Source organism: Polypterus senegalus, chromosome 15 (genome assembly GCF_016835505.1).
Source record: "Polypterus senegalus isolate Bchr_013 chromosome 15, ASM1683550v1, whole genome shotgun sequence".
Classification (NCBI taxonomy): domain Eukaryota; kingdom Metazoa; phylum Chordata; class Cladistia; order Polypteriformes; family Polypteridae; genus Polypterus; species Polypterus senegalus.
The window spans coordinates 135809935-135834396 of NC_053168.1; the positions used below are offsets into that span (position 1 = coordinate 135809935).

A 24462-nucleotide genomic window follows, 5' to 3' on the forward strand; every position below is an offset into this window, starting at 1 on the left:
AAAGGCCATTGATTTTTAAATAAATAATCATTGTGCTCGCGGCTTAGCGAGGGACGTTAGGCCATAGTGGGCGTGGGGCGATCCGTAGGGTGTGGGCGTTTCTCACCTAGTGCACAGGTGAGGAACTGCCCACATTCATGATTGTCCCGCGGCTAATGCTGCAGCTGCTGTGGCCCTCGTCATTTTAAAAAGAAGCGCGAGTCGGTTTTAGGGGAAGAAAAAGAAAGAAACGTTCGGGAAGAAAAAAACGATCGGAGAGAGAAAGGAAAGGAGAGGACGGAGGTTACAGGGAGCGTGGAAGCAAGCGGTGCAGGAGAGAAACGGACACGCGAGCGCGTGGTGAGCGCAGCGATCGAGCGCCGTGGGCAGCTGCGTAGAAGCTGGGTGTTAGGCCGACACCCGTGTTTGTGTTGATGTCGCTCCGCTGAGCGAGCAGGTAGCGGGAGTGACCAAGGTGAAAGCGACGAGCCGCAGAGAGGCCATGGAAAAGGCAGCGGAAGTCGGGAGGCTTGGAGTGGCAGTCCTTGGTGTGAGCGTCCTGGAGACCAAGGAGTCCAAGTCTCGAGGCTGGGATGAGAGCCAAACCGAAGCCAGGGATCGGGAGGTCTCCAGTCTTGCGTGTGTTTGAGGAGGGCAGCTGTAGAGAGCGTCTTGCCTGCTGCTTGGCCCATACGGGATAAGCAGGTGAGACGCATACAGAAAAGCACCGGATTTGTTTTTTTGTTTTAAAGACTGCTTCCAGGAGAAGATTTTAACCTCTCGTTTTTTTTTGGATTGTTTTTTTTCTATTTATTGGTTTTACTCCACGTTCTTTTTATGGATTATTTATTTAATGAACTTTGAATGGACTGCACTATTTATTTATGAACACTTTGTTTTGTTGGATTTTTAATAAAAGCACTTTTGTACTTTCAACCATCCCCTTGCTCAGATGCTCAATTTGCCTCCATTGACTGGCTCACTCGGTTTCATTATCGACGGTGTTGGGTTCAAGGGTTCCCAAACAGCCATGGGAGCGTGGAGCCAGAACCCACATCGTCACAGGAAGTGTGTGTCTCTGTCCGACCTGGAAGTGAGAGGTGGAGTCGGGGTAAGGGCTCCACCTTCGAGGAAACAGAAACTAACTTAGCCGCTAATACAGAAGCGAGGCGAGCACATCGGCAAAATGGTATCCCTTTTACTTTTTCTTCCGCTGCTAACACACAACAGAGGCGAGCATGTCAGCAAAATGAATCCTCTGAAGAAAGATAGAGTCACTTAGCCGCTAATATACAAGCGATGTGAGCATGTTGGCAAAATGAGACCTCTAAAGAAAGACAAAGTTGCTTAGCTGCTAATACACAAGCGAGGCTAGCATGTCGGCAAAACAAATCCTCCGAAGAATGAGACACTCGCTTAGCCGCTAATGCAGAAGTGAGGCCAGCAAGTCGGCAAAACGAATCCTCCAAAGAAAGACAAAGTCACTTAGCTGCTAATACAGAAACGAGGTGAGAAAGTCGGCAAACCGGTATCCCTTTTACTTTTCCTCCCGCCGCTAATACACAAGTAAGGTGAGCACGTCAGCAAAATGAAACATCCGAAGAAAGAGACACTCACTTAACCGTTAATACACAAGTGAGGCAAGGACATCGGCAAAACTGTATCCCTTTTACTATTCCTCCCGCTGCTAATACACAACAGAGGTGAGCACGTCGGCAAAATGAATCCTCCGAAGAAAGACAAAGTCGCTTAGCTGCTAATACACAAGTGAGGCCAGCATGTCGGCAAAACGAATCCTCAGAAGAAAGACAAAGTCACTTAGCCGCTAATAGACAAATGATGCGAGCATGTTGGCAAAATAAGACCTCTGAAGAAAGACAAAAGTCGCTTAGCCGCTAATATATAAGCAAGGTCAACACGTCGGCAAAACAAAACCTCTGAAGAAAGAAACACTTACTTAGCCGTTAATACAGAAGCGAGGCGAGCAGGTTGGCAAACCGGTATCCCTTTTACTTTTCCTCCTGCAACTAATACACAAGCGAGGAGAGGAATGTCGGCAAAACCAAACCTCAGCAGAAAGACAAAGTCACTTAGCCGCTAATACACAATAGAGGTGAGCGTGTCGGCAAAACAAAACCTCTGAAGAAAGAGACACTCGCTTAGCTACTAATACAGAAGCCAGGCGAGCCCCTCGGCAAAATGGTATCCCTTTTACTTTTTCTCACGCCACTAATACACAACAGAGGTGAGCACGTCGGCAAAATGAATCCTCCAAAGAAAGACAAAGTTGCTTAGCTGCTAATACACAAGCGAAGCGAGCACATCGGCAAAACAAAACCTCCTAGGAGAGAGACACCCGGAGTAGTTCCTTTCGATTACCTGACATCTATGCATTTCAGGTTTTTAGGATCCTGGGCTTTTTACAGCACGGGCTTACACAGCTAGTATATAATAACAATAAGCAAAGTACAAGTGAATATTGGCAACCATACAACCTGATAAACACCGATGTGTAGTTTTAGGCGGCACAAAGACTTGTTAATTACTTAAAATGTCTCTAGATAAGGCTTCATTTTTGATCAGCTTTCTTCAGAACAGGCCGCATGCCTGTCTCAGTATGGCTGACGATTTGTGCTCCTTCATGCTGATGGTGAGAGAGAGAGAGAGAGAGAGAGAGAGAGAGAGAGGGGGGAGAGAGAGAGGGAGGGAGGGGTAAAGCAGGCAAATTAACAGACTCTCTGTCCAAGCCCTACAGCCAATAGGGCATTGTGGTACTTAATGACTTCTTATTTTAAAACCAAACAGGCAACTTTTGACCAATAGAATGCTGGTGTGACTCAATGGTTTCACACCTGCCCCCCAATACCATTTGTTAAGCTAGATAGTTGGCCTCCATGCAGAGGTTGATTGAGAGAGTCCTGCAGAGAATCACTTGCCAGACTGGTTTTAGCTCCTTCACCCCAATCCTGTCATAAAATTACAAAGACTCATTCCTAAAGGGTTGGAACATGCGGTTGGGTTTGGGGTTTAACCATCAAACCATCCCTGTTGTTATCAAAAATGTCTGAGTTACAAATAAAATATTTATCAACTTATATACAAAACTTCACACCACAACAAAAATCAACGTTGACCTCGCCTTTTATATTTGATCCCTGGCTTTTCCGTTTTCCCCGGTCTAATAACATGCACCTGATCCCTTTCCCTCTATTTTCCTCTTCGGACAGAGCCACCCGTTTTCGTCACTTCCTCTCACCATCATTCACTGGACTGACCGCTCTTACAGCTGAAGTATTTTGCTGGGATAAAAACGGTGATGGCTGCAACCGCATTCGTCTGGTTTGGCAACTCTAACTTAGTCGTGACGGTCTTTGGTTTTCTGATGTGCACGTCAGTTTACTGCTATTTTCATTCATTCATCCATTTCCTATCATGGAAAGTTATCAGTCATTAGCATTACAGCTATAAACTTAAACGTTCACGTGGCCTGAGCGGATGCAAGAAAGTGGTTACCACCCGGCCGTTACTGCCAAATATGCCAATAAGACCAATTTTATTTTTTTAGACCCTAATTTGATATTTTTTAAATCATTTTTGATCGGTTTTTACCCTTCTTGTACTTGTTTTGCCTATTTTTACATTTTTTTTTCACCAACTCTAGTAACCGGATAGACACACACAGACAGTTGTCCTTTTAGTAAGGTGGGTGCTCATGTGTGTGCCCTTCTTTGTAAAACTTTCACAAATACGGACGCAGAGTCATACCTCTCATTTTTAAGTGCGTACGTGTGTTTCTTCTTCGATGTCAGCACACATCTAAGTGTGAACCCATACAACGGTGAGCTAAAAATAATGCAGCTGTTAAGAGCAGCCAGTGTATGTTAAGGAGGCTCGCACAGCTTTCATGCACAGACATGACACATTCTTTCAGTTCTGGTTGAATATCAGCTGCTGGCAGAATATGAACATTTTTGGGAAGTGATAACCACCGCAACAACTCAGACTGAACGCACATACCAACTGGATGACTCTCTTCAGCGTAATGACTGGACAAAAGATACAGAAATATAGTCTTTATAAACTCCCGGTCAAAAGTTTTAGAACACCTCAGTTTTTCCAGTTTGGCTTTAAATGTAAATTGGCTGAAATGCAATGAATGACCTAAAATGGTGAAAAAGTAAGCAGCCAGTTTTAAAGTTTTAGGTTAGCAAAAACTGAAAAAAGAGGAAATTTCAAAATATTACAAAACGGGCCTTCTTCAGGGAACAACTAATGGGTAACAACTTACAGATGTTCTGCAGCAATTAAAGTAAATGAAGCCCTGCAAGTTGTAGCAAACGATTTGCCCAGGTGTCCCAAACTTCGGTTGATTACTTAAAAACCCTCTACCCGTCTTAAAGCAGAGTTACAACACACTGGGTTATTATACCCTCTGGAGTACGACTTGGACGACATTCCAGTGACAAGAAAACGGCAATAAACAAATGAAATGAGGCCGAGCATTATTACCATTAGAAGTGTGAGGCCTTTCATTTAGAGAAATTACAAAAAGTGTCGGGGACTCCAGTGATGTCCTACACAAGCCAAAGGCAACTGGAAACCGGGAGAGACTCTGATAGGACGAGATCCGGCAGAGTCAAAGCTACCAGCCAATCAGAACAGTGCTTCCCAAACTCGGTCCTGGGGGACCCCCCTGTGGCTGTAGGTTTTTGTTCCAAGCAGCTTCGGTTTTTAATTGGACTCCTGGGCTAATTAAGTGAACTGTTATTTCCCAAGTTATGCGTTTTGTGAACAATATAGAAATTAGAAAGCTATCCATCCATCCATAATCCAACCCACTATATCCTAACTACAGGGTCACAGGGGTCTGCTGGAGCCAATCCCAGCCAACACAAGGTGCAAGGCAGGAAACAAACCCCGGGCAGGGCCTGCACACACACACACGGGACAATTTACATTTGCCAATGCACCTAATCTGCATGTCTTTGGACTGTGGGAGGAAACCGGAATACCCGGAGGAAACTCACGCAGAACATGCAAACTCCACGCAGGGAAGCGAACCCGGGTCTCCTAACTGAGAGGCAGCAGCATTACCCACTGTGCCACTGTACTGCCCAATTAGAATACTAAGTTTGGTAAAATAAATAAATAAAATGTACCAAGCAGTTATATTGTGTCACGAACTTGACCAAGAGCCATAGCAAGGTTTGGGGCAGCCACCCGTATATTATTTCCTGGCTGCAAAATTTGCAAAATGATAGCACTGATGTGCACGATTCAGAGTCCAAAATAGAAATGAGGGGATAGGGGAAAGGTGGCAGCTTTTAAAAGGCCAACATATGAAATGACATCAGGCGGGTCATCTAGGCTTGGACCCAGAAGTGACATCAAAGGGGTCAGAAGCAGGCTTGACGTTCTCAGGACCAGGCGGGGTTTCCCATGAATGGCCTGTAGGAAAGCAAGAAAAGGAGTCGGTGCACTCTGCTACGTCCCGGGCTGGCTCGGAATTACCCTCATTCAAGCCCTTTAGCTGCCTCCCATGTGCATGTGTGTGACAATGGCAATAATGATGTATTTTTTTCTTTTTAACAATATTTTCATCTTGATTTTAATTTTACTTTCCAGGTGTTCTAATTGTTTCACTAATCCAGTATTTACTAATTAGTGGGTCAAACGCTAAAGTATTTACAGCCTCTGATTATTCCATGTGGTTTGCCCGGGTGTCTGCTCTGCTCATTTTTAAATTGTCATTAATAAGACACAATGAAGGGAGCAAACTGTACAGAGAAAGGGCAAAATAGAATTAAATCAACGAAAGAGAGTTAAGCATCTATAGCAAAGGCAGAAATGTTTCCAAATGTCTTATAAATGTACAAAATCACGCTGCTGTGCTTTTCTGAATGCAGAATAAAAGAGAAAGAAACTACCAGCTACTTAAATGAGATGGGCGTTCTCAGGTGTTGTCACTGATTATGAATCCGGTTGGAAAAAAAACCTGCAGCCACAGGGGGGTCTCCCAGGACCGAGTTTGGGAAGCAATGAATCAGAAAACAAGTTTGTGAGGGTCCCCAGCCTGCGGGGTCTCAGGCGCCTCACAGCACCACAGCGTCAAGCGCAGGTCTACAAAAGCAAGTGTCAGTTTGGACTGACAGGTCTGACAGGGCGAGTGGCAGGAAGAAAGCCATTCCTTAAAGGGCAAAGCAGGACACTTGAAATACCGGCAGACTGGGCAAAGTCTCCTCTCATATCATATTTTTTCCTATATTTTCTATAATATAAAAGAACAGCAAACTATTTTAAGGAGGTGCAACAGAAAACCCTTCATGAAAATAATTTTTTACTTAAAATTTCACACAGTCCAAAGACATGCAGGTTAGGTGCATTGGCAATTCTAAATTGTCCCTAGTGTGTGCTTGGTGTGTGGGTGTGTGGGTGTGTGTGCCCCCTGCAGACAGGCTGGCGCACTACCCGGGGTTTGTTTCCTGCCTTGCACCCTGTGTTGGCAGGGATTGGCTCCAGCAGACCCCCGTGACTCTGTCATTAGGATATAGCGGGTTGGATAACGGATGGATGAAAAATAAAATTGTTCTATTAAAAAGAATCCATTTTACAACACACACACACACACTCTCTCTGTCTCTCGGTAAACATTGTGATCTTTTTTTTTTTTTTAATGTCCGACAAGAATCCCATCAGCTTTGTGCGGCTTATGACTCTGCCCTGCCGCCATTCTCTGAACACATGTTGTTTTTCGTATTCTCACTGTAAAAGCTGAACTTCATGAATTTACAATAGAAAGGCTGCAGCCACGTATGTCTGTGGCTCAGGGGCATAGAGAAAGTAGAAGAAACAATCCAGTTACAAATACAGCATTAAAAACATTATCTCAGGAATGCCCTGCCTTGTAAAGTCGTTTATCTTAATAATATGTGTGTGTGTGTGTGTGTGTGTGTGTGCGCGTGCCCCTTCATCTCTTACTTAACAACACAAAAGGCCGTTCTATATATACCTATTTTAATCTCTTTATTAAGCAAAAGGATTGCAATAGCAAATGTCACTCTTGGCAACCCAACTGCATAACAGTTGGTAGTGGAATGTTTAAGTAGTGATTTACCACTTAAAACCTTAAGAAAAGATTATGCGCCAACTGTAAATAGTAATGCACAACATACTCAGAATTGAATAGCCATATGTGATGCTGACAGACTTCTTCCTTAGCCGTCTTTGTTTTACAATGACAAAATGATTCCAAGGCACCATAAAAAGTAAAGTCCTCCCAGCGTAGACCTACATTACAATAAAATGTTAAATTCTGCTTGTTGCCTTATTCCATACTACACTTCTAATACACAATAATTGCAGTTACTTTTGAAACAGTTAATACAGACATTCATTAATGTCTTTACAAACTACTTCCTCATTAATTCCATGGCTAAAGGTGGGGAGAGATGAAGAAAATGAGCAATTAGAAAGAAAGAAAGAAAGAAAGAAAGAAAGAAAGAAAGAAAGAAAGAAAGAAAAGCAGGGTTCAGGTCAGACCTGATTCCTTTTTAGTAAATACTTGTATGGCAAGGGTGACATAACCGAATTATCTAACATTATAACCGTCACAATAATTTAAGGAGGAATTTAGTAGCTCGCTCGTAGAATTAATAGACTACAGCCCTATATGGAATCAGCTAATGGATGGATGGATGGATTCTGGGAAAGGCACTATATAAATAAAATGTATTATTACTATCATCATCAGGTCAGGTTGTAGAGTATGAACTGGTACATCACGTTGCTGCACCCACCACACGACGAATCAGCTTGGGATCTCGGTTGGCAACCCCCCCAAGCAGACACACGGTTCAGTCCCACCCTCTGAAAATGACCCTCTATCTGCCGTAGCCAGGTGTTATATGGGCATCCCCTTGCCCTGGTCCAGCCACTCAATGAGTATACATTTCATTAACGCCCCACCTGGCCGTAGTGCCGTAACTGACGTTCCCTCACATTCCAGGTCATTTGCCTCATTAGGGACTCCATGAGCAACACAAAGTCAAACCAACGGTACCCAAGGATTTTCCAGAGAGACACAGTACCGAAGGAGTCCATTCTTCATCTCATGTCACTGGATAGCGGCCATGTCTCGCAACCATATAGCAAGACAGGAAGCACCAGGACTCTAAAGACTTGATATCGGGAGCGCCATACACCCCTATCCAGCAACTTCATGACCCCCCATTCTCTCCCAATCCATCTACTGACTTCATAGGAAAAGTCACCATGAATGTCACTGCCAAGGTACGTAAACCTCTCGAAAAGGTCGACACTCTCTCCGCAGACTGACACACTGCTGATGGCCGTGTCCAAGAGGTCATTAAAGGCCTGGATCTTTGGTTTTTATCAGGACAATAGCAAGCCCAGACACTCAGACTCATCGCTCAGTCTCTCGAGAGTCCCGATCAGAGCCTCCATTGACTCCGCGAAGATCACAGCATCGTCAGCAAAGTCAAGATCAGTGAACCTTTCTTCACCAACAGAATATTATTATGTTGCGATGAATTGCATCCTACGGAAGCCAAGAGAAGACGTGCAATATCATTATTTTTTTTTAAATTGCTTCCTCGAGATAACAGACTAATTTTATCGAGACCTTGAGAAAATGAACTTTGTTTTCTCGAGATAATGGAATAATTTTATCGAGATGTCGAGAAAAGGAAAATTTGCTTTCTTGAGATAATGGAATAATTTTATCGCAATCTCGAGAAAACGAAACTTGACCATTGCTCCTGGCATCAGGCTCGCTTAGATCGTGACACCTGTACAGCTGAAGCCTTGCTAACCGTCTTCTAAAATGACAGACACCAACGTTATTATTTTCTAAACTAAGGCATAAACATACTTCAGCCTGCGTCCGGCCTTGATTGAACAAAAATGTGACACGCTGATCAATACAGTTCTGTTCTTCTGCCATTTCAAACAGGACGTGACTTATTTCATAATTTCGAGAAAACAGGATCTTTTGTTTTATCGAGATCTCAATAAAATTATTCCCTTATGTTTTCTCGAGATGTCGATAAAATTAGTCCGTTACCTTGAGGAAACAATTTAAAAAAAATAACGATATTGTACGTCCTCTCTCGGCTTCCGTAGTATCCAAGGCCACCAGCAACATTTCACAACTGCATAGGTAAGATGAACCCATAGGACTGAAAGAAAAGAAAAAAACGAGATCTCCGTCATATCTTTTTTGGTTTCTCCAAGACAACAATGAGATCTAAAAGAAATTAAACAGAGACATACTCTTGGGTCTCCTGCTTTTTAGATTTTTCTCCTGAGGAAACAAAAATACCCCAATAATCTCACAAGGGTCTCCCCTCAAGTTTCAGCAGACATCTCAGCATTTTTTGAAAGCATCTGCATTGTGTGCTCAGTAATATAAAGTAAAATGTATGGACAGTCGCTTGTGGTGATAAAAGACTGCCTACCAAACTGTAGGCCTTGCTTCTGAATAATACTTTTAGCTGCTCTAAATTTATATTGCTGTGATCCAATTAGATTAAACTCATTCCAGAAGAAAAGGGTGGCACAGTGGTGAAGATGTTGGATTTCATATCCCACTACTGACACCACTGTGTGCCCACACGAAAGTCACTGAAAACTCAGAACAAATGTTGTCGACATCTCAAAAGTTGTAAAGGCACCAAATGATAATTAAAAAAATATGAAAGAGATTGACACAAGACTAGTAAGAGATCTCACAAAATAGAACATGCTCTTCAAACCAGATTCTCCATTTCGACTCCTTTTTCCTCAGTTGTATCTCATGTTTCCTTTTTGTCTAAAGCTAGCACTTGTAATAATAATACGCCAAAGACATCATAGGTTTGGGGCAGCCACCCATATATTGTTTTTCCCAGCTGCTAAAGGGTTTGTTGTATCATAAATCTTCAAGTGCATTTCACAGAGTCCAAACTAGAACTGACTATAGTAGCCCAAGATGGGGGCTTTAAAGGCCTGGAGAGGAACTGATGTCATCAAAATGGCCGGAACCGGAAGTGACGTCAACAAAGGGGCCGGCTTTGGAGGTGACGTCAGCAAAGGGGCCGGCTTCGGAAGCGACGTCAGCAAAGGGGCCGGCTTCGGAAGTGACGTCTTCTGAGGCACCGGAACCTTGCAGAAGAACTGAGAAAGACAGTCAGCGCACTCCGCCACCCCTGGTCAGATGTTTCATTACACTTACTCAGGCCCTTTAGCTGCCTCCTATTCGCACGTGTGTGACACACTCTTCAGGAATTTTAGAAGAAACCTCTGTGACAAAGTTGACTCTTAAATGAAACACAAATGAGAATCTCCTTCAAGTCTCAGGAGCCATCAGAGATCACCCTTTGAACAGCGTGGACCACCAGGGGGCATACCAGCCACCCTAACCGACGCAGACAGGCACGGACACAAGTGCAGGTGCCACATACCTTTATTTATTTAGGTGGGAACAGCTTTCCCCTGTTTCCCACCCTTATAGCACAGTTCTCCAGTTGATAACTACCTCTCCTCTTCATTCGTTTGACCTTTTCTCGTCACCGCTGCTCCTCCAGCAAGCTTTGTCCTCTTCCACCCGATTGTGGCCTCTGGAGTAGTGGCTGCAGGCAGACTCCTTTTATAAGGCACGTTGACTGGGTGTGGCAGAAGTGCTCCAAGGCAGGGCCCCAACAACGTCCATACAAACCTCTGGTGGTGGCCACCAGTCCCCTGAATCAGAATATCTTTATTGTCATTGTAACATCCATCCATCCATTATCCAACCCGCTACATCCTAACTACAGGGTCACAGGGGTCTGCTGGAGCCAAACCCAACTACAACACAGGGCGCAAGGCAGGAAACAAACCCGGGGCAGGGCACCAGCCTACCGCAGTTATTGTAACAAATACAACGAAATTAGGTGCAGTCCCTGCGGTGTCAGAAAAAACAACTATTTTTTTCCATACCTGCTCCTTACACACCAGGACTCTGCGCTGCTTTGAAACAGGGATTCTTTTCTACAAAGTGAAAGGAGCACATACAAGTCTTCCTTGGTAGCATTTTCAAACTTGGCACCATTGGACGCTCCTCCTAAGCAGTTGATGAAGAACAAAATTCCGCTCAACACTATTCTCAGATCAGGCCAGGTTGGGGAGCATGTACTGGTACAGCATGTTGTCGCACCCATCACATGACAAATTAACTCGGGATCCCGGTTGGCAAACCCCCCAGGGCAGACATGTGGTCTAGTCCCACCCTTTAGAAAGGACCATCTAGAGAGGTGTTACATGAGCGTCCCCTTGGCCTAGTCCAGCCGCTCAGGTCCCCAACAATGAAGATCCTGTGAGCCAGCTCACCCTCTGGGAATCGCGCCACATGGCCGTAGTGCTATAAGTGATGCTCCCTCACGATGCAGGAAATGTGCCTCATCTGCGACTCCATGGGCAACTGCTCATTCAACGCAAAGTGAAAGCAGCGATACACAAGGATTCTCCAAACAGACACAGTTACCGAAGGAGTTGATGAAGAACAAAATTCTGCTCAACACTCTTCTGATCAGCATAATGTCTTGTGCTCGATTTGTGTTAAAAAACACAAACTCGATCCCCTGGAATTCAATGTTTCTATCCATCCATCCATTATCCAACCCACTATATCCTAACTAGAGGGTCACGGGGGTCTGCTGGAGCCAATCCTAGCCAACACAGGGCGCAAGGCAGGAAACAAACCCCAGGCGCACACACACCCACACCCACACTCCAAGCACACTCTAGGAACAATTTAGGATCGCCAATGCACCGAACCTGCAGGTCTTTGGACTGTGGGAGGAAACCCATGGAGACATGGGGAGAACCTGCAAACTCCACGCAGGGAGGACCTGGGAAGTGAACCTGGGTCTCCTACCACTGCGCCACCGTGCCGCCCTCAATGTTTCTATAGGCACTGTATATCGTCACACATGCGTGTCTGAGAATCACCATCCGAGATACCACCCTGGGTTGAGAGGGGGCACTGTCGCTAACAGTCTTATCATTTTCTTCCTGCACAGTGCTGAGAAACTGCCCAGTGAGGTCAATTGACCCCACCCCGGGGCTCCAATGGGACAACCGCCTGAAAGGTGGTGTCATTGATCACGCCGATGACCTGAAGAGAGGAGCTCCAAGGCTGAGGATCCATCGGCAGAGCCAAAAACGATTAGAGGCCACGTGGCACTTATCATTTATTTACGCCATCATGTATTATTTTTGTTTTGGATTTTGTTAGTAAACGGGGAGAGCCATGTTGGCACCCCAAAATATTTTGTTTTTTCTTGACCCTTGACGTGGCGACCACAATATTCATACAAATATTCCCATATTTAGACACGCAGCTTATATGGAGTAAATAAACAAACATAAATCAGCAGCTATTAACAAGGTTTGTAGCTATAGTGGCTTTTATTGTCATCTGCTAACTAGCATCTGGACCTAAACAGACAGGCTTCACAGTGACACAGAGTCACAGACGCACACACACACACACACACACACACAGGGACAATCTGTTTATACCCTTCCTGGAAATTTCTTAGGGTTTTTAATCACAGAGACGGCTGACTGATCAATGACAGATATGAGGGACAACTTTTGCATGCTAACAATGGCTGGATATTTTATCTGAGATAATATTTCTCTCTTAAAAGGCTCCCAGTCTGCTGTGTATTAATTAAAATCTAAATACTAAATATTGATTGATGCGTTATCAGACCATAGCAGTTGGACTCTGCCATATTGATTTTGCTGGTGATTTATTATCATATTTAAGAAAAATCATTTTGTGTGATTATACGAGGAAATAGACTAGAGTGAGGGTGTAATTCTTTTGTATCACTTTTGTTGTGTGGAGGACGGGCCAATTTCTCAATTGTATCCAAGATTGCTGATATCTTCCACTACTTCTTCTTTTCCTGCCTCTGAAGGCTAATGCTTTAAGCTCGTATAAGCAAAAGACCCTGGCCATGTCATTAGGAATAATAGGTATTAGGATTACCTCCTTAATCACAACAAAGATTAACAGATGGTATGAGAGCAGTTATTAGCAAACATCTTACATTCATCACATCAATAACATGATTTGTAATCAGGTTGTCAGTTCTGGAGGAGCTGGGCGGTGCAGGTTGAAGGATCCCGGCAATCAGAAACTACTGTATAACAATTACCTTTTGACCAAAAGGACTTCTTTTCTCTATTGAGGTTGATGATTCTTCAAGCTTTCGGGACTGAAAAGAAAAACAAAACACCGTGACAGAAATCAAATGATCAACAAGCACGTAGGCACCATAAAATACGTTCATCCGAGCGACGTCCAAAAGCAGGTGAACCGTTTTATGGGATTGCCATTCAAGTTATCAGCCTTATTAAAAGAAAACATTTTCTATTGCCCATAGGAATGAAAAATCCACAAAGTGATCTCCTTCAGGTCTTTTATTTTTTATTTATTTATTTTTTTGGTTTGTCCTTGACAACAATGAGATCAGAAAGAAATAAAATGGACACCATTGTCTTTTGCTTTAGAAAAAAAATAAAATAAAAATAACACAACAAGGGTCTCCTCACGAGTTTCACCAGAGATCTCAGCAAAGTTGCAGAATTGGCTCAGACCTTCCAAGTAGTGTCTCGATATTTTTTGCAATTTGAAACAATCTGCAAGTACTGCTTATGACTTACAAAGCCTTAAATCATCTCACTTCATCCTATATCTCGGAATGCCTGTCATCTTACACTCCAAATCGTAACCTTAGATCTTCAAAATGAGTGTCTGCTTAGTACTCCAAGAGCTAAACTTAAAAGAAGTGGTGAGGCGGCCTTCTGCTGTTATGTACCTAAAATCTGGAATCGCTTACCGATAGAAATTCACCAGGACGATACGGTGGAGCACTTTAAAAAACTGATGAAAGACCATTATTGTAAGATGGCTTTCTCATAGCTTCATTTTAGTTTAATCCTGATACCGTGTACAGTATAGTGGTGTGAAAAACTATTTGCCCCCTTCCTGATTTCTTATTCTTTTGCATGTTTGTCACACAAAATGTTTCTGATCATCAAACACATTTAACCATTAGTCAAATATAACACAAGTAAACAAAATGCAGTTTTTAAAATGATGGTTTTATTATTTAGGAGAAAAAATCCAAACCTACATGGCCCTGTGTGAAAAAGTAATTGCCCCTTGTTAAAAATAACCTAACTGTGGTGTATCACACCTGAGTTCAATTTCCATAGCCACCCCCAGGCCTGATTACTGCCACACCTGTTTCAATCAAGAAATCACTTCAATAGGAGCTGCCTGACACAGAGAAGTAGACCAAAAGCACCTCAAAAGCTAGACATCATGCCAAGATCCAAAGAAATTCAGGAACAAATGAGAACAGAAGTAATTGAGATCTGTCAGTCTGGTAAAGGTTATAAAGCCATTTCTAAAGCTTTGGGACTCCAGCGAACCACAGTGAGAGCCATTATCCACAAATGGCAAAAACATGGAACAGTGGTGAACCTTCCCAGGAGTGGCCGGCCGACCAAAATTACCCAAGAGCGCAGAGACGACTCATCCGAGAGGTCACAAAAGACCCCAGGACAACGTCTAAAGAACTGCAGGCCTCACTTCCCTCAATTAAGGTCAGTGTTCACGACTCCACCATAAGAAAGAGACTGGGCAAAAACGGCCTGCATGGCAGATTTCCAAGACGCAAACCACTGTTAAGCAAAAGAACATTAGGGCTCGTCTCAATTTTGCTAAGAAACATCTCAATGATTGCCAAGACTTTTGGGAAAATACCTTGTGGACTGATGAGACAAAAGTTGAACTTTTGGAAGGCAAATGTCCCGTTACATCTGGCGTAAAAGGAACACAGCATTTCAGAAAAAGAACATCATACCAACAGTAAAATATGGTGGTGGTAGTGTGATGGTCTGGGGTTGTTTTGCTGCTTCAGGACCTGGAAGGCTTGCTGTGATAGATGGAACCATGAATTCTACTGTCTACCAAAAAATCCTGAAGGAGAATGTCCGGCCATCTGTTCGTCAACTCAAGCTGAAGCGATCTTGGGTGCTGCAACAGGACAATGACCCAAAACACACCAGCAAATCCACCTCTGAATGGCTGAAGAAAAACAAAATGAAGACTTTGGAGTGGCCTAGTCAAAGTCCTGACCTGAATCCAATTGAGATGCTATGGCATGACCTTAAAAAGGCGCTTCATGCTAGAAAACCCTCAAATAAAGCTGAATTACAACAATTCTGCAAAGATGAGTGGGCCAAAATTCCTCCAGAGCTGTAAAAGACTCATTGCAAGTTATCACAAACGCTTGATTGCAGTTATTGCTGCTAAGGGTGGCCCAACCAGTTATTAGGTTCAGGGGGCAATTACTTTTTCACACAGGGCCATGTAGGTTTGGATTTTTTCTCCCTAAATAATAAAACCATCATTTAAAAACTGCATTTTGTGTTTACTTGTGTTATATTTGACTAATGGTTAAATGTGTTTGATGATCAGAAACATTTTGTGTGACAAACATGCAAAAGAATAAGAAATCAGGAAGGGGGCAAATAGTTTTTCAAACCACTGTATATTCAATTATCATTATCATTCATGGTGGCCTGTGGTGGGCTGGCACCCTGCCTGGGGTTTGTTTCCTGCCTTGCGCCCTGTGTTGGCTGGGATTGGCTCCAGCAGACCCCCGTTACCCTGTAGTTAGGATATAGCGGGTTGGATAATGGATGGATTCATGGTGGCTCCACACTCCGTATTAACCCCTACTTTCTCTGCTGTTCTCTTTCTGGTTTTCTGTGGTGGTGATCTGCGCCACCACCACCCGCTCAAAGCACCCTCCTGACAGGATGCATCACATCCTGGTACAGCAACTGCTCAGCGCAGGACTGCAGAGCTCTGAACACAGCACAGCAGATCACGGGCACACAGCTCCCTGCCATCCATGACATCCACACTACACGCTGTCTCAGGAGAGTGAACCGTATCAGGCGGGACCCCAACCACCCAGCACTGTCACTTTTCACCCTCCTTTCATCTGGGAAGCGACTAAAATCCATTTTGAACGCGCACCTCCAGGTTCAGGAACAGTTTCTAATCAGACTCAGGAGCAATCAGTAACCTTGCGTCACCTCCACTGCTGCCTGCACATATACCTCTGCCACTGTCTCTATTTATTCCTAGGATTCTGGTTTTATTTATTTACTTATTTATATTCATTTATTTATTGTCTGTGGGTTTTTTTTGTCTATGTTCACATTGTACATGGTACTTGTATTTGTACACATGACAATAAAGAATTGAATTGAGTCCAAAGACATGCAGTTTAGGTGAATTGGTGATCCTAAATTGTCCTTAGTGTGTGCTTGGTGTGTGTGTGCGTCCTGTGGTGGGCTGGCGCCCTGCCCGGGGTTTGTTTCCTGCCTTGTGCCCTGTGTTGGCTGGGATTGGATCCAGCGGACCCCCGTGGCCCTGTAGTTAGAATATATGTTGGATAATGGATGGATGGATGGATGGATGGATGGATGGATGGTGAGTTGAATTGATGCCCCTACATTGATGGATTAAAGGCCAGAAGTCCACATGACTGTCATCATCATGTGAACCCTGAATACCATGAGGACTGATTGTGAGGTCATTTATGTTAGGTAGAATGCCTAGAGGGGGCTGCGGAAGCCCTGCAGATTTTTTTTTTTTTCTCCAGTTTTTTTTTGCTTTTTCTGTCCTCCCTGGCCATCGAACCTTACTTTCATCCATCCATCCATCCATCCATTATCCAACCCGCTATATCCTAACTACAGGGTCACAGGGTTCTGCTGGAGCCAATCCCAGCTAACACAGAACGCAAGGCAAGAAACAAACCCCGGGCACACACACACACACACACACACACCACACACACACTAGGGACAATTTAGAATCGCCAATCCACCTAACCTTAATGTCTTTGGACTGTGGGAGGAAACCTGCGCAGACACGGGGAGAACATAAAAACTCCATGCAGGAAGGACCCAGGAAGCGAACCCGGGTCTCCTAACTGCGAGGGGACTGGGCGGTCTCATGGCCTGGAATCCCTGCAGATTTTATTTTTTCTCCGCCGTCTGGAGTTTTTTTGTTTTTTCTGTCCCCCCTGGCCATTGGACCTTACTCTTATTCTATGTTAATTAATGTTGACTTGTTTTATTTTCTTACTGTGTCTTTTATTTTTCTATTCTTCATTATGTAAAGCACTTTGAGCTACATCATTTGTACGAAAATATGCTATAGAAATAAATATTGTTGCTGTTGTGTGCTCAGTAAAAAATGGTGAAATATATGAGCAGTTGTTTGTGGTAATAAAAGATTTAACTATAATTACAAAAGTGCAGTCTTTGCTTCTGAATAATACTATTATTTGCTCTCATTTATATTGATGTACTCCAATTAGATTCTGGAAGAAGAGGCGTAGTGGTTAAGGTTTTCAGACTCTGAAAATTGTGTGTTCAGATCCCACTTCTGACACCAGTATGTAACCATGAGCAAGTCACTCCATCTGCCTGTGCTCCAATTGGACAAAAAAAAAAAACAACAGAAATGTAACCAATCATATCTTGGATGTCAGATAAAGGCATTGGTCCATTAATAAATAAAAACAAATGTGAAGCCTTGAAGGAGGCCTCACAAAATATGTCATGCTTTTTCAAACGCAATTCTCCATTTTGACTCCTTTTATCTCAGTTGTATCTCATGTCTCCTTTCTGTCTAAAGCCGTTTCTCCTAAACTTTTGTAACAATGTCGAGTCGCAAATAAAACATAAATGAGAATCTCTGTGAAGTCTTGGGAGCCATCAAAGTTTCCTACAAACGTGGCTCATCTGTGATGTGCTGCTGCTCTGCTCCGGGGTTGGTTTTCATTTTGTGCCCAGGTCTGCTGGCCAGGATCATGAATTGGATGAAGTTGGCACGATAAACGGTATATAATGTTATATTTTGGGTGACCAGATATCCCATTTTTTTGAGACACCCCATTTAAAATAGTCAAAATATAACAAAAATGTCCAGTTTTTAACAGGTCGACCATTAAATAAAATGTATATTGTGTCCCAAACATAACTCAACCAAACTATATCATCATGCAACTCCAAAGGGGAACCCCTCCCGCTCTTCGATTTAATATACGACTTACAGTGCACATGGTTATTGACCGTGGGAACACAAAGTTTACCAAACAAAATGTTTTAATATATACAATGTCCCCAAAATTAACTCGACGGTGTGTAAAGGTCCAGCAAGCAAAAAAGACTCGGAGCGGTTCGGTGCTCTGTCAAGCGGTCAATATGCGGACGGGACATTCATTCAGCAGAATGGCAGGGCATCTCGGCATTTTAGCGGCCCAAGTGGAAGGGGGCGGAGAGTCAGCCGTCCTCGTTGAGAAGATATTATCCTGACTCGTCAGAAAACCGATAACTCGCTTTTTTTGAGTTGAACCAGGAAATGCGTGCAAAAGGCCAAACTATACACATAAAAACAAAATCAACCGAAACCCACAAGAAAGGCAAGTAGTCGAAAACCAGGCAAGGCATGAAAATCAATCACAAAGAGACAATGACAGTAAGAGTTTTGAAGGATTTATCTGCAGATTGGATAAAGCTTAGTGCAACCATTGACGTTTCATCCTGTCTACCTGAAAAACTCGAGATCACGACCCCAGAGACCATATCCCCTAGAAAGGCGGGGTGCAACCCTAAAAATGGTTATACAAAATGGCGTCCACCATAGAAAAAACGCTATAAGACCCTAAAATCATGATGGATATCAACAGTGATGGTGCCCTCTCGTGTCCTGGAGTGAAAGGACCTACCTCTCGTGAGCCCGAAAGGTGAACCGCAGGGCACATATGCGTGATCTTATGAAAATCCAAGGTAGGAAAATTAAATTTAATAGACATCCAACAACACACTGGAAACTTCAATTGCTTCAGGGGTTCAAATGGGGACCCCTTGATTAATAAGTGGTGTCCTGTTTTCTGGTCACCTTAGTTGTATCTTACTGTATGTTCCTGCCAATCATATACCCAGTGAGCCAAGGTACTTTTATTATGCTCACGCTCTCACCTTCAGATCTCCTACTTGGACAGAGGCAGTGGTGCAGTAAGAATTATGTTTCTGGACTTCTCTAGCGCCTTCAACACCATCCAACCTCTGCTCCTTAGTGACAAGCTGACAGAGATGGGAGCAGATTCACACCTGGTGGCATGGATCGTAGACTATCTTACAGACAGACCTCAGTATGTGCGTCTTGGGAACTGCAGGTCTGACATTGTGGTCAGCAACACAGGAGCGCCACAGGGGACTGAACTTTCTCCGGTCCTGTTCAGCCAACATACATCAGACTTGTAATACAACTCGGAGTCCTGCCACGTGCAAAAGTTCGCTGATGACACTGCTATCATGGGCTGCATCAGAAGTGGGTAGGAGGAGGAGTATAGGAACCTAATCAAGGACTTTATGAAAGGTGCGACTCAAACCACCTACAACTGAACACCAGCAAGACCAAGGAACTGGTGGTGGATTTTAGGAGGACCAGGCCCCTCATGGACCCCGTGATTATCAGAGGTGACTGTGCAGAGGGTACAGACCTATAAATACCTGGGAGTGCAGCTGGATGATAAACTGGACTGGACGGCCAATACTGATGTTCTGTGCAAGAGAGGACAGAGCCAACTATATTTCATTAGAAGGCTGGCGTCCTTCAACATCTGTAATAAGATGCTGCAGATGTTCTACCAGACGGTAGTAGCGAGCGCCCTCTTCTACGCGGTGATGTGCTGGGGAGGCAGCATAAAGAAGAGGGACGCCTCACGCTTGGACAAACTGGTGAGGAAGGCAGGCTCTATTGTAGGCATGGAGCTGGACAGTGTGACATCCGTGGCAGAGCGACGGGCACTGAGCAGGCTCCTGTCAGTCATGGAGAATCCACTGCATCCACTGAACAGGATCATCTCCAGACAGAGCAGCTTCAGCTTCAGCACAGACTGCTGTCACCGTCCTGCTCCACTGACAGACTGAGGAGACCCCACACTATGTGACCCGAGGAGGGTGGGGGTAAACGTTAACATTATACAAAGTTATTGTCTGTTATACCTGCATTGTTATCACTCTTTAATTTAATATTGTTCTTTATCAGTATGCTGCTGCTGGAGTATGGGAATTTCCCCTTGGGATTAATAAAGTATCTCTATCTATCTTTCAAATACAATTGTTCATAAACTGGCATGCAGCAATTTCATTGATAATCGAAACAGAACCTTTCTTTGTCTCACACCGTGTTTTTCGGCAGTTAGTTCGTATGTGACGTTTTTCTTCCCACTATAGTTAAAATGATAAGGCTGATGAAATGACAGAAGGGCCCCTGATTCCAGCATACGGTGTCATTCATACTGGTTGGTATCTTCCCAAGGTCAGATCTGACAAGCAATTCTAATGAGATTAAGTCTCTTCTTTGGGTTTTAGGCCTTTCACCGCATTGTTCTGAGGAAGAGGAAATACTATAACTGTGCTGACCGGGGTCTTCAGGTAAAGCTGGTTATTCCACAGCAAATATGTTAACCAATATCCGTGTAATATCAATTCATATCAGTGCTTGAGTGTTTGGGCTTGCGAGTGTCCTGATAAAAAGCAAGATCCAGGCCTTCAATGAACTCTTGAGCACAGCCATCGGCAGTCTGTCTGTCTGTCTGTCTACAGAGAGAATATCACAAGTGTCAAGAAGTTTACTGACCTCGGCAGAAACGTTCATGTCTCTGGTGACTCGCTGGAAAGGGGTGTGTGGCGCTCCTGATATCTTTGTGAAAGGACCTTTAGAGTCCTGGTGCTTCCTGGTTTCCTACATGGTTGCGAGACATGGACGCTATCCAGTGACCTGAGATAAAGACTGGACTCCTTCGGTACTGGGTCTCTTACGAGAATCCTCAGGTGCTACTGGTTTGACTTTGTGTCAAGAGAGTGGTTGCTCATAGAGTCCCAAATGAGGTACATTATCTGCATTGTGCATTACGGCCATGTGGCGAGGACCCGAGTGTCTGGGCCAGGCCAAGGAGATGCCCACACAACATCTGGCTGTGGCAGGTAGATGGTTATTTCAGGAGGGTGGGACGGGACTCTGAGTCTGCTCTGATCGGGGCTCTCGAGAGACTGAGAAAGAGGTCCGAGTGTCTGGGCTTGCGAGTGTCCTGATAAAAACCAGGAGCCAGGCCTTTAATAACCCCTTGGGCACGGCCATCATCAGTGTGTCTGTCTGCAGAGAGAATGTCGTCCTTGTCAAGAGGTTTGCTTACCTCGGCAGTGACATTCATGTCTATGGTGAGATCGGGAGAGCACGGGTCATGAGGTCAATGGAGAGGGGTGTGTGGCACTCCTAATATCTATTGTGATGGATACCCGGGCATCAGTAAGGCCAAACCCCAACATAAACACAGAATCACAGTCCCAGGTTCAAATAAAGTTTGTTTATTAACAACAGATACCTCCAACATGGTACAAAAGCACAAACCACAGGTTTTCTCTCCTCCCAATAACTATCTCTCTATTTCGGTATGCCCTGTGGATTCCGGGCTGCTGCCATCTAGCATGCTGGGGTAATAAAAAAAACCCTGTGATATCTTCTCTTTTTAATGACAGGATACCCGTCCAGCCCACGTGGCATCTACACTATGCAAAAGGACGAAGGTTCAAGTCTTTAGAGTCCTGGTGCTTCCTGTTTGTGAGACGTGGACGCTATCCAATGAGCTGAGATGAAGACTGGACTCCTGTGTCTCTTCAGAGAATCCTTGGGTACTGCTGGTTTGACTTTGTGTTACTCATGGAGTCCCGAATGAGGCACATTACCTGCTTTATCAGGGAGGGTCAGTTATGGCGATAGATAGATAGATAGATAGATAGATAGATAGATAGATAGATAGATAGATAGATAGATAGATAGATAGATAGATAGATAGATAGATAGATAGATAGATAGATACTTTATTAATCCCAAGGGGAAATTCACATAATCCAGTAGCAGTATACTGATACAAAGAAACAATATTAAATTAAATAGTAATTAAAAATGAAAAAAATAAAAATAAAATTAATGTTAGCATTTACTCCCCCGGGTGGAATTGAAAAGTCGCATAGTGTGGGGGAGGAACGATCTCCTCAGTCTGTCAGTGGAGCAGGACGGTGACAAAAGTCTGTCACTGAAGCTGCTCCTCTGCCTGGAGATGATCCTGTTCAGTAGATGCAGTGGATTCTTCATGATTGACAGGAGTTTGCTTAGTGCCCGTCGCTCTGCCACAGATGTTAAATTGTCCAACTTTACTCCTACAATAGAGCCTGCCTTCTTAACAAGTTTGTCCAGGCGTGAGGCGTCTTTCATCTTTATGCTGCCTCCCCAGCACACCACCGCGTAGAAGAGGGCACTCGCCTCAACCGTCTGGTAGAACATCTGCAGCATCTTACTGCAGATGTTGAAGGATGCCAACCTTCGGCCATGTGGCACGATTCCCCGAGGGTGATCCGGCTCGCAGGACCCTCATTGTTGTGGACCGGATTGGCTGGACCAGGCCAAGTGGATGCCCATGTAATACCTGGCTGTGGTAGATTAATGGCAACTTCTGGAGAGTGGCACTGGACCGCGTGTCTGCCTGAGAGGAGTTTCCAACCAGGATCCTGAGCTGTTTCATCGTGTGGTGAGTGTGGCAATGTGCCATACCAGTGTATGCTCTCCAACCTGACCTGACCTATACGCATGTGTAAATGGCTAGCCTGAATTTCAGAATTATGCAAAAATTACTACAGCCAGGTTTGGCAGGGTGACGCAGTGGGTAGTGCTGCCGCCTCGCAGTTAGGAGACCAGGGTTCGCTTCCTGTGTCCTCCCTGCGTGGAGTTTGCATGTTCTCCCCGTGTCTGCATGAGTTTCCTCTTACAGTCCAAAGACATGCAGGTTAGGTGGATTTGGCGATTCTAAATTGTTCCTAGTGTTTGGTTGGTTTGTGTGCGCCCTGCGTTGGGCTGGCACCCTGCCTGGGGTTTGTTTGCACTAAATCAGCTACAATTAGCTCACAGTCCCTTCTTTCCTTTATTCTTCTCTCAATTCTTCTGCCACCTCCTCTCCTCTCCTCTTCTTCCCAACTCCGGTTCATCTAATGGAGTGAGGTAGCCCCTTTTATAATGCCCCAGATGTGCTCCAGGTGCTCTCTGATGACTTCCTGCAGCACTTCCTGTTGTGGTGGAAGTGCCGCATGAGCACCCAGAAGCACTCCAGGTGTGCCTGGAATTTCTTCCGGAAGCACTTCCAGTGGTGGCAAAAGTGCTGCAGTCCACGGGTCCTAACAGGGTTGAGCTTCTAAGCTCTGATCCCGTGGCCCCTATGCAGACCAGGGTGACTGCCCTCTCGTGGCCTGGGGTAGGTATTGTCCCTCGCCCAGTCCTTCCAGGCGTCCCAGCTGGGCAGAAAGACCAGCCATCCACCACACTGGCCATGACTTCAACATCCCTGACTCAAAATGAATGTTTTAGCCCTCAGAATTAAAGGTCAGACATTTTTACAGCTCAAGAATTAGTTACTTTGAAGCAGAAAAACTTATATTCAAACTTATAAACTTAAATTCATTCAAGTTTTTACCATAAAATGCACTTTGAATGTTCTTTGTTGTGAAATATCTACAAATAATATGTCTACTTTTACTGTTTTGAAGCAGTACAAAAATGTGATTTTTCCCCACCTTTTACAGTTTTTAAATAACTATCCATGGCATGAATATCCATAACTGAAGACCCCAGGCCTACGCATCATTATGAAGGGCAGATATACTTGGTAAAGAGTATCCAAATTACAAACACCAATAACTGCAAGATTTAAAAACATCCAAAAAATTATGAAATATAGAAAGTGGAATGTTGGGTTATTTGAAAGTTGAAAACGTGCCTCTCAATTAGTAGAAAATAGTCAGTCTGTCAAATTTTACAAAATTGAAATCAGGGCATGTAAGAAAGTTGATGGTGGGCAGCTGGTGCTGTGATGCCGCAGTTTGGCCATCTTTAAGGGAAGAAACAAAAACTGTGGTACCGGAGTATGCAATGAGACATTTAAAATGGCAAAACTTTGAATAAAACCTAACATTTACTTGCTTTTCTAATTAGGCTTTTTAATTTTGATTTATAGTTTGGTCCCACTGGTGGGTCCAAAAACAATAGGGCAGACTTTAAAGGGTTAAACACCATAATTTTCCTATTTCTCTATTATATAAAAAAAGTCTTGGTATGAGACAAGACTTTTTCAGAGAGACGAGATGCAACTTTCTCAGAGAGACACTTTCATGCCCTGCATGATGAGACTTTGTGCCAAGAGATTTAAACAGCCCTGAGGCTGGAAATAAAAGACAAAGAGTAGATGACAAAGTAGAACGTTGTAAAGAATTTAAAATGTTAGT

General features: G+C 44.0%; 1 long non-coding RNA gene across 2 annotated transcripts in view; it reads right to left on the bottom strand.

The window, feature by feature from the left end:
• LOC120515418 overlaps window positions 1-24462 on the bottom strand; it is a 93513-nt gene that overhangs the window by 37824 nt on the left and 31227 nt on the right. For both annotated transcript variants that reach the window (XR_005630651.1, XR_005630652.1), the window contains one exon: window positions 13185-13244. This is a non-coding gene — a long non-coding RNA (uncharacterized LOC120515418). The remainder of the gene's footprint in view (window positions 1-13184; window positions 13245-24462) is intronic.